Here is a 16,414-nt window from a genome sequence, read left to right as displayed (position 1 = left end):
AATTGATAGCTATGGCTATTGCAGTTTCCTATCGGATATATGCGCGTCTTGCACATCACGACGACTTTATGATTTAGGCGTCACCCGCATTTACGGCAACACTAACGCATTTAACTTCTCGGCTCTACCACGAGCAATTCGGTTATGGAATTCGCTTCCTAGCAGCACTCTCGCGCAAATGCGCAATGATACCCACCGTGGTAGCTCAGTGGCTGTCGGGCTCCTGAGCACGAGGTCGCGGGATCGAATCCCGGCCACGGCAGCCGCATTTCGATGAGGCCGAAATGCGGAAACACCCGTGTACTTAGATTTAGGTGCACGTTAAAGAACCTCAGGTGGTCGAAATTTTCGGAGTCCTCCACTACGGCGTGCCTCATAATCAGAAAGTGGTTTTGGCACGTGAAACCCCATAATTTTTTTTAAATGCGCAATGATAAATTCAGACAACTACTGAACCCGCGGTTTTGTTCATAACAAATATATTCATCTGTACATATGCCATGTCATAAAATACGTGTCACATATGTGCCATGGCTTTCTCGCCTTTCTTTTCTTTTTGAATTTGTTGTTTCAATTTTGTTTCTTTTATGTGCTCGCGCTACGTGCGTTATTTTGCGCGAGTGATACACCGCTATTTATGTTACCGTGAACTGTACTCTTCATTCCTTTCCTGACAACTCTTTGTATTGCTTTAGCGTTTTTATTTGTAACACTGTTTTGCAAGCACGTTATGATTGTAAACATTTTTAGCTGTCACATCTTTAGCTCTCGTTTATCGGTTTTCTGTTGTCATTTGTTCGATGAGACCCCCTTTACTCAATGCTCCCCTTGCGGCTTGTAAGGTACTTTGAAATAAATAATAAATTTTACCATCTGCGCATGTTTTCAAGGCTCAAAAATGTGACACCCCCAAAATATATGTAGATTGCTATACCGTTATGGCACTCCTGTCTATGGGAGGCTATCTCATAATCAATTTAGGTCATGCGCTTCGTAGATTGGTGGCGCCTGAACCAAAGGTGTATCATGAGAAAGCGAAGGTAAAAAACGAAATCAGACTTCACGCTCTGCTTTGCAAAACATTGTATCAGTACTAGTACTATTCACCGGCCGCAAGTCCGCTGGTGCAACCTAAAGTTCACAGTATTTCTTTCGGTTTTCGTGCACATGCAATGCGCAAATTCAAGTAACCCGGGTTTCTTTGAAAATCTGAGAACCCATCTAAAGTGCTAAAACAAACTTCGAAAATCTCATCAGATTACGTGAAAGAGGCAAATAAGCTGCAAAGAGAACCTTAAAAACAAACTAAAAAGAGTTATTTCCCAAGCTGTACAATGTACTTGTACCATCGATCTTGAGTGCATACTTTCAAGACTCCTCAAAAAGAGCATCGCGCTACATATTCTCCTACCTAACCGACGTTCCTTGCGAGCCAAAGTGATGGGCAAATTAGTAGACGTCAGGGATGCAAATTAGTAGGGCGGCTGATCAAATTAGCGCTGGATGTGAGAAAACTCGCTTAGCGAGTAATCTTCACCGGAAAAAAGGGCTTCTTCCGCATAGAGAAGAGCCAAATGAGCCGAAATCTCAATGCAGTTTCCACGAGGCTGTCGAGATAGAGAGTGGCGTCTGGGAGTATGAGTACATAAACGTCGAGCCCGTTTACCACGCAATTTGGGCGAACAAGCTAACAGGAGGAAAGAGTGAGACAAGAAAGCAAAAAGAGGGCACGCTGTCAACGGAAAACACGCGGGAAATTATGATAAGGCCACTAAAAGTGGGCGTGACTGCTTTCCTTACTTTAACGGTCCTTGTTTCATTAACGTAAGCGTTCCCCGGGGCCTCACATTCTACGCTGGCCTCACTTTGGCTTTTATAGAGCCACAAACGCTTCGTTTCACTCGGTCGATGACAAGCATGGCGGCTATCAGGATTCGTTACCTCATCGCTTGAGAGATGTTTCTTTATAGCTCAATTAAAGTCCACTTACTGTGCCAAGTAGCATTTACGCTCCCAGAATACAACCATATATCTGCTGCTTACCGATATCCGTCGAAAATGAAAAACAAGGGCCGCCATGAAGGCTCAGAATTGCTTCGAAACATTCTCGAGAAACACCCGCAATAGCTATATTATTTTCTTCTTTTTTTGTTACCACATGTATGCCTTTTTCTTCGCATCATTGTATTGTAATATTCGCTGAACTTCTACTTCGCTGAAGTGCTGGTGCTGCGCAGCCAAGGGTTACTTAACTTCCAGTAGTAGACTATGATAGTCAGAGTTCGTGTCAACAATTCTACATCTCTCTACTTAAATGCTATGCCGGGTGTCCCAGCTAAGTTTAGCAAATGCTTAAAAATGTGCCTAAGGCATTCTAGACGGGCACGACAGATTGCAGGCTGTTGGCTATTCTATGTAGCAAGTCACACTATCGTTTTTTTTTTTTTCATACGTGCTGCTTAACTGCAAACTTAGTCGAGAATAAAATAAATTAACAACTTCGCGAATATTAACTATAGAGCGAAACTTCACGTGAGGAAGTTGTAGAACGGTATAAAAGAAGAAGAAAAGAACACGTGACGCGTCTGCTTGCATGCTGCGATTTCAGTGCTCTAAACGTGCCAGCGAACAGCGCATTTAGCATGATGTGCTTCCTGGTATGCTTACCGCTACCATGAACCACCGTGAGGCAAGCGCATCGCAGGCGTAATGCGCATTTTAGGCGGTAGCACACCAGACATGTATACTTGGCCAAATGCGCCGTTTGTTCACACGTGACACGTTTGAGAGTATTGCAACCGCGGTGTGCAAGCCGAGCATGACACCTGCTTTATTTTTCTTTTACATATATCGGGGTCTTTCTTTAGGAAGCAGAAATAATTGTATACGTAACAAGCAGGAAGTTCAAAGCTGCTTAATTAGATCTTTCCTACAACGACCTATACCTTTTTGATTGAAAGTTTTGCCCTGAAATTAATACTTTCGAAGTGTTTAACTAATTCTGAATGATTATGCAATTAAATCTAATGCAATAAATACTGTAGCTTGTTCCATACAGTAACCAACAACATGCATTTGGTCACGCCCTGCTAGAGTGTATTGGCATATTTTAAAACATTGGCTAAAATAATTACTTTTGTGTACGCCAAGGAATGTACCACCTTGCACAATCTTCCGAAACAACAATAAAAAAAAATGAAAGAAAGAGAAAACGGTTCAAGAGACCGAAACGTCATGTTGTAGTGAAACATGAAAGTTTCCGTGTGTACGGACTACTATTCAGAGTCAAGTACCTACAAGTGCTCCTGTCTAGCTAAACGTATAATTATAGCACTTAAAAAACAAGAAAGTTACATGGTTCTTTACAAAATAGAAAACTCCCATGAGAAACATCAAAATCTGGAAAGCTGTTGATTGCGGCATTTCACAAAAGATCGCCTGTACTTAAGTTTACGTGATTGTTATCGTGACACCGAGATTTCTAACGCTGTTTGTGCGCCAAAGAAAACTGCGATGACGACGACCAACGCTTATTGCAGAGATGTAGGTTTTTGCTATCGCTGCGTTTCTTGTGGCTGTGAATTTCACCCCCCCCCCCTTGATTTGTTTTTCCAGATGAATTGCATTGATTGCGTCACCGTCTACTGCTAATTATGTAACTTAATGAAACACCTGGCTCATCGTGGTCATCTAAAAACATCTCGCTCATCGCGGTTATCTAAAAACGGCAGACCTTTGAGTAAGTTGCCTCTGGTTCGGGGAGGAGGAGCGTGCGAGTGTTGCATAATCAGCAAGGAGGCATACCTATCGATGGAGTTCCGTGATCTTTCAACAAAAAGTGGAAAATTGCAAGCGCACAGGGTGTCAGTAGTTGTTCTAAGTACCTCGCAAGAAAAAAAAAGCGTTTAGCATAGTCTTTGGGTCAGTTTGACTTCTGAATCAAACCAAATTATCACAAAAAGTGCCACCGCTGAGTGTCATAAGGAAAGTGAAAGAAGTCACATAGATTTTCAAGCATATTGCATATATTTAAATGTGTGTTACTCTGCAAGAGACGCGCAGCCGACTTCGGTAACAAGGGCGCCCCGCGACCGACACAACGCAACGACCAAAAACCACCAAGGAGGTGCAAAAAATAACTAATATAATTTAAAACCTTATTGACTACTATCTGCAACAGAATCTAACCCTACAGACCGCACTAAAGAGGTTTCATTTTTTTTTAAACCTTATTTGCACCTGCATCGCTAGTTGGCTTTTGGCGACGACACGCCCCGCAACATGCAACTCTGTCTTGCGACAAGTGTCCTTAGCGGACTGAGTTAACGTACGAACACGTCCGAAAAAGCCAGGAAAATAATCTTAGTTTATTGAAGGAAGGATGCAATGGACGGTTTGCATTTGTTTGCAGTGAGCATATTCAGATAGAGCTTGTTGTTTCAGTGCGTAGTCCTTGAAGAATAGAGCCGGTGGCCAACAACTCCGTAGCAGTAGTGCAGATGCCTATACGCGTACGCGCCGACTCGTAATATGGTGCTGTCCCTTGTGGAGCTACGTCAGTCCATGACGTCGTTTCCGGGAAACGAAAGTCAGCGGGTGCCCTCGAGAAAAACCATTCCTGGGGCAAGCTTTTTTTTTTCTTAGAAAATACAGATTGAATATTTAGCATTGTTATAGCCATTTGTTGGCAGTAGAACAATCGCAAGAAAAGGCCATTGATGATTTGTTTTGAAAAGGTATATACAATAGATAGGAAAGCGAAAGCGAGGAGCAGGCTGGCAACTGCCACCGGAAGGAGCATAGCGCCTGCCTTCCCTTCAGCAAGTAGGGGCCAGAAACATAGAAACGGAAGACAGGAAGAAGGGCAGGAAAGAGGAAAGAAACAGCAAAGAGACCAATCTGAAAGAACAAAGTAGAACACACACTACAGGTCACACGCATTTGGGGGCGGTCACTGCAAGTCACGCTACCAAAGAATGCTAAATAGAAGAAACAGTGTCTGAACCAATCCCAGCTGATCTCTCAAAACCGACGCGAACAGTTTCATCACGACGATGAAGCAAAAGAGCACAGGCGGCGTACTAAGGCGTTCGTTCGCTCGGCGTGACAGAGGATGACCGACGCTCACGTTGCAGTCGCACCCGCTGCCCCACAGAGCAAGGCACGGCGTCACACGCGCGCGCTCCGCACCGTATGCGCCCCTTTTCATCTTTTCCCCATCTTCGGTCTCGTCAATATTTAACGAGAACGCAAATTTGAAACTCCTCTCTCCGAGAGCCTGACGTCACCGTGTGTCAGAAAACGGGGCGGACAAAAGGAGGAGATGCGTGCGCGCGGCGCGAGAGATGAAAGTGCCGCGGCAGCAGCAAGGGGGCGGCCAGGTTTACCCAAGAAGCGCGGAGAAAGTCACGTGTCGACTTCGTTGGAGCACGGGAACAAGAAGAATCGGCGATTAATCTCCCTGCGCCGCCGGTCCCGTCCGTCCGGCGTGACTCGCAGCGGCGAGCGTTGAAAGGTGGCCCCCCACTGGTGGCGGTTGGGGCCCGCACGCACGGCGTGGGCCTTAAGCGATCATTTTCCTAATGGAAGGCCGAAAAACTGCCTCTTCGCACGCCAGCCGGACGCACGGACGGACGTCCGCGCTGCGACGGCATTGGCGCGCCTACCAAGCCGACGCCGACGTACTCGCTTCCACGCGTCCACCGCTGCAGGTCCTAAAGAAGTGCGTGAAGTTTCCCTCAACTAGAAACCATTATTTCGCGCGTCGAAAGCCGCGCGGTCGTGTCTGGCAAAATAATAAGAGAACGAGATATACCATCGGAGCAGAATACACCGGGAACAGAAAAGAAAAACGCAAAAGAACGCTCAAGTATGCTTATAAATTTGCGTCCATGGCACCTTTATTTAATCGGTATTTTCGCGTTCCAGTCTGGCGGCGGCAGGACCTTTAAGGGCCTGCTAACGGAGCGATGACTGAGTGGCACTTTCGGTTTACTTGAATGGCCTAAAGCCGACGTGCTGCTTTGGGACATTAAATGCCATGAATCTATTGTATTCGTCAAATGTGAGTTTAGTGAAAAAGTAGGCGTCTCTAGCAGCGAAACGGCGCCTTAATTCCCATTGGCTGCGGTGCCACATAGCAGAGCAGCCGAAACGGTGTTCCATGAGGGGAGAGGGCACCGCCGCGACGCCACGTCACCAGCGCACCTCGACGAAGCAGATACGGCAAAGTGATGCCGCGGGACGAGACGGGTTGTCGTCGGCGAGGCAGCCGCGTGGGTGCCGCCGTCTCGCTCTCGGAAGCTGGCGCGTGCTCCGTATCTATCTATCTATCTATCTATCTATCTATCTATCTATCTATCTATCTATCTATCTATCTATCTATCTATCTATCTATCTATCTATCTATCCATCTATCTATCTATCTATCTATCTATCTATCTATCTATCTATCTATCTATCTATCTATCTATCTATCTATCTATCTATCTATCTATCTATCTATCTATCTATCTATCTATCTATCTATCTATCTATCTATCTATCTATCTATCTATCTATCTATCTAATCACCCACTGGGCTTAGCAGCTGCGCGCGCCTGCCGGCCTTGGTGGCCGCTGCTGCTTCCTCGGTCTCTTGTCTTGCAGGACGTCGGCGGCATACGGCATTGTTCCTGCAGGCTGCTACTACATGCTGGCTCGGGCAGCACGTACGGCTGTGGTACATTATTCCCAGCGCAAAACTCAAAGGACCGCTCAGCGGCTTTCAATCGGGCACTAATGTTTTCGTATTCACAACTCATAAGTACTTAGCTGTTCTGGGATTTCTTTTTCATTCGATATATTTCAAAGAATGTCGCGATCACCAAGAAAAAAGACAAACTACCCGATGATTTAATTTTTTGTCTTCATATTGTAGAATGACTGGCTTTTTTATTCTACTGACATTAACAGAATGTCCTCGCGCTTTCCGTTGCCTCGTTTCGCAAAAAGCGTGCATTCTTTGGTTTTCATAGTCAGAAAAAAAAATACTTGCAATTCTTATTTTCGTGGTTCGTTCGTACTCTTACTTCTTGAACGGCAGCTAAAACGAGTTCACAGCTCTACAGCAGCTCACTTCTTTTACGAAAAAGTTATTCAGTTTTTCATTTTCTCCCGGACGAAAAAAAAAAGTAAAGATAAATTGGTTACGAACGATTCGAAAAAAAAGAAGTATTCGATCATGCACGTAAGCCGCTCTTTCAGTGACTTATATGTGCTTTGTTGTTTATGTTCTTACAGTAAACGATGTCGGCTCAAACGGTCTTTAGGTGTATACGTGCTGGAAAATCAAAATCACAACACGCTTAACACGATACAGATTTACAAAGCGTAGAGTTTTCCGTAGCACATCTTAAAGGAGGTAAACGAAATAATTTGCAGCAGTATTCCGTCCTGAATTAATTGGTTCACACTGAACAAATAATGTAACGCGCAAAATCAAACAAGAAATGCGGAAAGAGCGTCTTGTCTATCTTTCCGCCATTTTGGCTCCATTTTGCGTAGCACGTTACGTGTTAAGGTAGTAAAAGTTACTGCTCAAAGGCATATATTTGTTCCGAACGCGCGTTGATAGTGTCGCTGTTGCACTGGGAAGCAAGCATAACATTCCCACTAGTTAAAGAACTGCTGCGACATGGCACCTGTGGGGAACGGTGCCGCAAGCCGGCTTTCTTTCGGGACGTTAGGGAGGCGCGCATCGTTCTATAAGCAGCGCGCGGAAGGAAGCGGCTCGCTGCAAATCTCTGCGTCAACAAGCTCGAATCCGATTAAAAGAAAAAAAAATGATTCTTTCTTTCCTTTCTTCTCTCCCTCGCTCCACCCACAATAAACGATCGGGGGTCTCTGGGGTTCCATTTCGCTCGAAGTAAATCTTACCAGGATTAAAGCTACAAGACCGACGAATTTTCGCGCTTCTACGCACAGGCCCGCACCCGGGCAAGAAAAGGTAAAAAAAAAAGGAAAGAAGAGAAAAAGAAGGGATATGTGTGTGTGGGGGAGGGGAGGGAGCAGTAGAGGGAACTGTTTCAAAGAATGTTGCACCTACACACGCACGCACGCTCAGACACAAGAGGAGAAGAAAAAAAGGGACGCGAAGCAACTTCAACCACGGAGATCGAACGAAAACCGAGACACTTCACGAAAAAGTGAGCCGTCTAAAGTTATTTTCTCGGTGTTTCCTTTTTTTTTTTCCTCTCTAATTTCTTCCATAGGCCGGCTCCCTCTATTGTCTTAACAGGGTTTTCCTCTCTCCTATGTGCGTGCGTGTCTTTTTACAGGCTTGCTGAGATAACACCGTTTTGGGGCTATAAGCCGACATGACGAGGGCCTCCTTTCTCGCGGTTTATTTGTGTTCCCCGGGCCCTCTTTCCCTATCGGTGCTGCCCGAATATAAAGGCGCAGGGGGGGGGGGGGGGGGGAGGACCAACGATCTTGCCAGGGAAGCCGTGGCCCTATAGCTGCTGTACCTATGCCCGCAGCAATCCGCTTACGACGGAACAATCCGGAGCGCCGTCGTGGCTTTTCGGGTCCTCCGTGTAGGAAGCTGCCTGCAGCCGGCCGGGGAATCTCTGCGCAGCGCCAACCGTCGCTGGCGCGAAGCAGGCGGGTCTCCCCTTCTCGAAGGGTTGTAGCGTGGCTTTCGCCGCTGTACATCTGCGCTTCCTTCGCGAGGCGTTGTTTGTCCGTGCGGTAGAATTCGTTTCACGTCTTTTCCGCCTATCTATAGGACCACAGCATGCGCCTTCGCGTCCGAAGAAACAGCGTGGTAACGCAGACAAAAAGCGTCGGGGAGCCCGTTCGGTCCGACGCAACTTGAAACTTCGGGCCGCTCCTGTAGCGTCTCGGCGCTAAGTTGGAAAGGTGAGAACCGCTGAAGGATGCGTTGTCGAGCAAAGTCAGACAAAATCCGGCGTGAAACAGCCGAGGAAGTAACAACAGAGGAGGCTGACAGTATCGTTCAGTAGCATTACGGGCAGGACGGGAGCATGTTACCGCGGAAGGTTGTTTTTCTTTCTGCTTTCTTTAGTGTTTGCAAAGGTAGCTGTTTGAAGCAGATGGCGGAGCGGCTTGCGTTTGGCACGTAATAGCTGCGTGGCACGAGATGAAGCAGCAATGGATGAAGCTCGGAGTATCTGTGGCCAGCACACGGGGTCGCTCAGAGCTTTCATTCTTCAGTGCCAGCCCAATCCCTCGCCCTGAACCTTTTCACTACATCCAACCAGCCCTCCCGTCAGCTGTCCGCGATGCCTAGTCCTTACAGTTTCCGTCATTCCTTTCTTGTTGAACGGCTCTGCGGCCACCACCGCCACCGTATCGAGAAGAAAAGGATTCGCTCTCGAGACTCAATCCGAGAAATCCGTTCTTCTCTCCTTTTCTTTTCGGGCTCCCAATATTTCATCGGCCATTGCATCACCATTTGTTTCGAGATGAACCGGCGACGGCGGATAGATGCTTGTGTTCCGGAAAATGGAGGCAGCGGAGGGCGCACTCCTGAGAAGTGCTGTGGCAAGAGCTTGGCTCTTCGCAATGCATTCCCGGCTTGTCGAACGGCAGAGATTTCGTTTTTTTATTTTTGTCGTTTGTCTCGGTTACCATTTCGCGCTGGATGGTGAGCTCCTCTCTTATCTCGGCTCGAACATCCGGGTGAAATCCTCAGCATTCGAAGAGGCATCCGCTCTCGCTGAAAGAATAAAGTTTTGTAACCTGGAGTATAGGCTCTGGAAGAGCAGACGCAACTCGGCTCAGCCCACTCGCCTCAGTAACGTCTAAGACGTGTTCCGGAGAAGAAGCCGCCCCTTTGTGCTTGTAACTTGTTTCTCATGTACGAGTGGTGCCTGCGCAAAAACACCACGTAATTCGAGAAAGTGCTGACTAGAAAAGTAAGGTACATTTTCTTCGTGGTTGAAGTGGTCTGGGCATTGCAACGTCGGCTTGGTTCGTAACACCATATTGAGCAGATGAGTGAACAGCGTGTTATTCCCGTATTTTCTTTTTTTCTTTCTCATTCTTAAGTATCATAGTAGCATGCCCGTGTAGCGATTGAATCAATGCGTGAGTAAAGGCAAATCTGTGATATTTCAGATTTCGTCTGGTGACATAGTAATAGACCTACCAGATCGGAAATGCAATATAAGTATGCTGTGGTAGGCAGTTGTAGCCGCACTAAGAACGTGACAGCAGGCCGATATTAGAAACGGATATTTGAAATGGACCTTTGAGGACTCGACACAAATATCGTGTGTCGAGTCCCCATGTGTGTCACATATAGTCACACATAGTTTTCTATACAAGCGTCCTTGATGTACATTCGGCACAACTACGCATATCGTGTTTCCAGTCAAACCTTAATGTTGTTTTTTTTTGGCTCTTCGAAGCGACTTCAGGTACAGTCACGTGTCAAGATGCAATCAGCAGTCGTTGGTTTCGCGTCATGAGACAAGCAAAAATAACTTGCTTCTATAAGCTTGCTGTTCCCGCATGCCGTACAGAGATGCTGTTTCTCAAACGAAGGAATCGCCTACCTAACCACAAGGCTTGCTAAACGTACAATATTACCGAAAACTACAGTAAACACGGTCTGTCGGAGCATGATTAACGGCTGTGCCTTGGGAGTGTCAAAAGTAAGAGTAGACGCTATCGGCCATTTTCTGCCAGGCGCCTTCTGCTGGCTTGTGTGGCAATAAAGAAGAAAAGCGAGAGGGGGAAGGCACTCTAAGTCAATATCATTTAGCAGATTGGCGAGGCTGTGTAGTGGTGCCAACCAGGCTGCTTCAGCAAATACGGAATGCTGCAAGCGGTAGCTGTTCTTCGCTTTTGACCACAGACAGCGATAGTGTCGTGTAGACCGCGTGACGCAAAAAAAAAAAAAAGGAAACCAAGAGAACCAGCGTAAATCACGTCCGATAATAAGTCAGGGTTATAAAAGGAAACGACATTTTCTAAGCAAGATGCCCGTCACACAAGAAAACGCTCTCCCAGAATGAATCGACGCATGGTTCTACTACCTTATTGAGGGTAATCGTTCGGGCAATCCATCCTTCCTTATTGAGGAGTCCTTCGGATTTGGCTACGTGGTACCGGCCATCGCGGCGGAAATTAGGATAATGCAATTACGTCGGCTAAACCTGGAAATTTGTTCTTGCAGCAGAGCAGCTTATATGAACATTTTCTAGCATTAATGACACCGAATAGATACGCGAAAATTCACTGGCTTCTCCTGGCGTTTTCATGCCGCGAAGGTTAATATGGCTTAAGATATAACATAATTTTAAAATATTTTAAATTAATTGTGTTCAAACGCAGCTAACTAGCCCGATTGATCGGTACGATGAAAGATCCAAAGGCGACTTGCCACAAACCTTATTTCATAGCAATGTCTAATCACTATTACAGGGTGCTTCAGTGAACGCTTTCGAAAAATTTGTTGTTAAGTGCCTGTGGCAGACAGCACAATTCTAGTCCATGAACTGGTCTACTCGACGAGGCGGGCATTACTTGCAGAGAAAAGTGAAATGTATAATCGACTAACTAACGAAAATTCACTGATTATGTTTTAACACAATTACGTTATGGCACATATTGCAATTTGCAAATTGTAGCGGAGGAGACTGCACAACACCCGCCGCGGTTTCTTAGTGTCTATGGTGTTCGACTGCTAAGCACGAGGTAGCAGGATCGAATCCCGGCAACGGCGGCCGCATTTCTACGGGAGCGAAATGCAAAAACACCCGTGTACTTAGATTTAGGTGCACGTCAAAGAACCTCATGTGATCAAGATGTCCAGAGTCCCCCACTACGGCGTGCCTCATAATCACAGCATGGCTCTGGCACATAGAACCCCGTAATTTAATTTTTTTGGCCCGCAAAACATATCCAGTTGGAAAGAATTGTGTGGATGACACCATTTATGAGATATGGGCCTTCGAATTTGCGGTAAAAATACGCTGTCATTCCACTTATTTTCTTTACAAAACGTCGTTTTATGCATTGAAGCACATAACTACCTGGAGCGTCAATGCATTTCTCCGCAAAGTTCGGGAATCGATGTCACGACACTTGTGCCATCCTGAGAATCTGTTCCAAGTGGATCCGCCTTGCGAACTCTCCGGCTAGAATTTCTAAATTGTAATATGTGCCATAAGGCAATTAGTTATCTTAATTTGTTAAGTTAAACAGTAATCCTTTGCTAATTGGTGCATTATGCATTTCAGCTTTTTGTGCAAATAATGTGCACCCTCTTCGAGCAGACCAGCTCATGGACTTGAATTGTGCTGTCTGCCGCAGGCAATTTTTGAAATATATTGAAAGTGTGCGCTCAAGCATCCGGTATAGGAGAAGTGCTAAACACTTGAATGGAGACTGCGGAACAGGGCATTCGGAGACATCGCACCATCCTTCAAAAGTGATATAAAGGATTGCTGAGGTCGAGGGGTTCACTTTTGTCAAAGTGGTATCAGTCCACTTCTGTGACAAGAGTTAAGTATATTTAAACCTTTACTACAAGACATGTAGATAATCAAGCTATAGCAGTAACTCATTTTTTTTTGTCAATACTGATGCCCCGTATATGTTATCATTATTTGCTGAGAAAGGTCTTACTGAACCTTGCTTACCGAATTAAAAGAAAACCAGTGCTTCTGTGTTTTAGTAGTATTATTCTTGTTCGTGATATTGCGTTTCGTAAATAATGTCCACTACGGAGTCCAATGAGTTGGTATCCGTAGTTGTCTGCAGTGCAGAATAAATAAATAAATAAATAAATAAATAAATAAATAAATAAATAAATAAATAAATAAATATGAACGGCAACGGCATTGTCTTATCCCGTACACTACAGAAGCACTAGATAGCTATGCTGTGCTTTCCGTCAAACAAAATATTTATCCCTACACTTACGTACAACTACAACTTAAGGGCGCCAGTAGCCTGAATATCTGTGAAAAAAACAATAGAAAGGAAAGAAAGACGTCGCTGCTTCCATCGACATATCAGCAATGACTGGACAAATAGATTTTCTTGTACTTTCCCTCCGTCTCTCCTTCTGTGCTACCGCTTTTATACTTCACCCAATAGGCCACAATGCTGTCTGCGTCAATATCTTATTAATTATTTGCAGAGAGACACTCCCGACGTGACCTCTGCCTTTTGCGACAGATGGGGAAATAAGGGAGCAATACGTAAAAATAATAGGAAACGTATCTCGTCGCCGAGTTGTTCGCGCTTACAGCCGTGAAAGACTTGTCAAAACGCAATAAAGAGAAACACACACACGCACACACGTACAAAAAAATTCGAGAGCCGTAAAGACCCGTCGTATTCGTTCGGGGCAGTGAAACGGCAACAGACCCCAGCAGAAGCCGCGGCGCGCGTGTGTCTGTGTGCCACGATTGTGCCGATGTCGTCGAGTCAGGGCGGCGGCATCGATGGCACAGTGACGCTGGACCTGGGCACACGCCGAAGCGGTCACGTAACCGGTGGACGCGCGAGGGAGCGGACCGGACCGTTCGTCACGCCGCATTAGTCCAGCTCGGCTCACGTGCGCGCCCGGGCGCCCGCTTCTGTGCCGCTTGCTTTGTTTTGTGTGCCTCGTGCTCCTCCTGGCTAAGAGCCGCTGTGTCTCACGTTCGCGTCCACTATCCCAGCTGGCGCATGCGCACGGAAATCGCTGGTCTCTGTCCACCCTGGTGCGGCTGCTGCTGCCGCTACTACGTCTGCCGGACAGGCGGTTGCGAATCTCGCATCGACTCTTGGCGGGACGCGCCACGGTTCGAGCTGCCGAGACGAAAGGCAGGCCGGAGCTCTCTCCATAACGCATCGTCCTACGATCGGCCACTTTAGGGTCGTACACCTCGCGCCGTGATTTAGCACAGGGAAGCTGATTTACCGTTTCTTTAAACGTTTCTTTATGTACATTAAACTCAGCTGAAGGAGTCCCGCAAGCTCCTGATAAAGTAATAGGAGGACAGTTTTACGCACCGAAGGAGTGCAGAGGTCGGTTTGACCGCCATTGCGACTGAGTTTTTGCTGAGAAAGAACTCATGTTCAAGCGGGTAGGCGTATTGTCCTTTTTAAAACACCGTTTCTAACCACCTTCTCGTTTTCTCTGTGAGTGCTAGAACTTTTATGTATGTTTACACGAATAATAGTAACAATAATTGCTAAGAAATATACGGCCAGTATACCTTAACAATTCGATTGCACTGATATTCATTTTCGCGAGTCTTCATTGGTCCTAGTGGAGCTCCATCCATGTTATCACCGAGATTGGCCCACCATGAATGATGGGTGATCAGAAAAGCAATGGTATTGAGAAGGAATCCTTACCGGCACAGGGTACAATGCGAGGCAATAAAGTGCAATAAAATGCGAAACTGACACAGTGACACATTTGCGCTGAGATATGAAGTGACGCCTCCATATCTCGAGTTAGAAAGCGATTCTAGATTCTTGTGTTACCAAAACAATCTTCAAGTTCAGCTGTCTTGTAGAACGCATCGAATGGTCTAAGAATATGCATTTTAAGTTTTACGGTTGAGGAAGAGGGAGAGAGGGGGAGAGATGAAGACGAAAGGCAGGGAGGTTAACCAGATATCAGTCTCTGGTTTGCTACCATACACTGGGGTTGGGAGATATGGGTTAGAAAGAGGACAAAGAGGAAAGGGTTAAAAAAGAAGAAATAAGAGCACACGCAGAGACTACACACAAAGGGCGTTCCAGTTAGAGACCTTCACAAAGGCCGGTAGATCGCAGCAAGCGCAGTAGCGCTTGCACGGCCTTCTTCTGTGACGTTAGGTCCTGTCGATGGTGTAGATTTCCCTCTTCCTATTGTGGTCGGTCGTCCAGATGGTGGACTTCTGGAGTACTGTACTGTCTGTACTGTGGAGTACTGTACTGTAGGCAGGCGCACAAAATATGGCCAATCGATTCTTCGTGGCTGCAGTGGTCACAGGTTGCAGTGTCAGCCAGCCCTGTGCGGAACGCATTAAAAAAAGTTATGGGGTTTTACGTGCCAAAACGACTTTCTGATTATGAGGCACGCCGTAGGGGATTACTCGGGCAATTTCGACCAGCTGGGGTTCATTAACGTGCACCTAAATCTAAGTACACGGGTGTTTTCGCATTTCGCCCCCATCGAAATGCGGTCGCCGTGGCCAGGAATCGATCCCGCGACCTCGTGCTCAGCAGCCCAACACCACATCTACTGAGCAACCACGCTGGGTGCGGAACGCATAGGCTTTGGTAAAAGCAATGCACAACCACAGTCGATATAAATGCGTGGCGTCTCCACGGCGAAGCTTTGATGGGACTCGAAGGCTTAATGTGGGATTAAGGAATTATAGTCGGGAATTCCTGAAATTCGGCTCATTTCATTGCGACGTGGTGCACTGGCGAGCAAGCAGGAGGAGCTTCCGTGCTGCGTCAGTTCTAGAAAGTGGCATTGCTACGTGGTGGTCCTCAGTATCGGCTGAACGGGCAGCTTGATCAGCCCGTTCATTACCGATAATCCCGCAGTGACATTTGATGAATGAGTCCATTACAGTGCCTTGGCTGGGGTCGCGCGTCTTGTTTCCGTACGTGTCAGGATTCATTGCTATGACAGAAGTGCAGGAAGGTCCAGAGCTTAGTGAGCTCTGAGTAGTGTAAATTTACCCGGAGATCTCTGCCACGGCATGTCACGCAGCATACACAATAGCTCAGGTATTGTTTAGAATCTTGAACACCGTAAACTTCTACCCAAGTCCTAAACACCATGTTCTCACCTGCTCCTGCGCTCATGAGAAGAGGAAAAGGGCAAGTAAATGAGTAACCTTTTACTAGGGAGTGCGAGATAAAACGACGAGAGGAGAGGCAGGGAGGTTAACCCGACGCGCGTCCTCATTGCTCCCCTCCGCTGGGGAGAGGGGATGTAGGGACGAAACGAGAGAGACAGAAGGGTGTGAATTTTCATAAACATTAGGACATGGTGATAGGTAACATTGTAGCTACTTTTTGATTTTCCTAAATGCTGGAGTCCTTTCTTTTTCAAGATTTGCATCGTTCGTTTTCAGCTTTGCGCAACGTACTAAATATAGCAGAGAAAGACAAAACTTTTGGAGGTCGCTTAGCTTCGCCTTTAATAGTGGAATGCGATAGCAGCCAAAGATTCCTGACTGCTTCTTACGCCTCCTGGAAACTGGAGCCTATGTAGCCGTAATGTTTACCGGGAAACGGTGGCCGCGAAAATTACACGAAGGCGGGCTCTCTGGCAGAAATACGGCCTCTTGAGTGGATCACGATGCGGCGGAGGCGAGCGCCATCTGGGGGTACTGCAAGAAATCGGGCGCGCTGCTCCGTCGCCCCCGAGATACTCGCGCGCCGGCGCGCGCAAATACCG

The 16,414-nt window shown here is 46.6% G+C and overlaps 1 protein-coding gene across 1 annotated transcript in view; it reads left to right on the top strand.

Moving 5' to 3' along the window:
- The window catches only part of LOC142570844 (lachesin-like), a 103,405-nt gene that overhangs the window by 42,708 nt on the left and 44,283 nt on the right, over window positions 1-16,414 (top strand). The gene's annotated exons all lie outside the window — the stretch shown is intronic.

This window comes from Dermacentor variabilis, chromosome 2, assembly GCF_050947875.1.
Source record: "Dermacentor variabilis isolate Ectoservices chromosome 2, ASM5094787v1, whole genome shotgun sequence".
Taxonomy (NCBI): domain Eukaryota; kingdom Metazoa; phylum Arthropoda; class Arachnida; order Ixodida; family Ixodidae; genus Dermacentor; species Dermacentor variabilis.
Note: the sequence above shows the minus strand (reverse complement) of the source record. Positions and strands in the feature narration are given on the sequence as shown.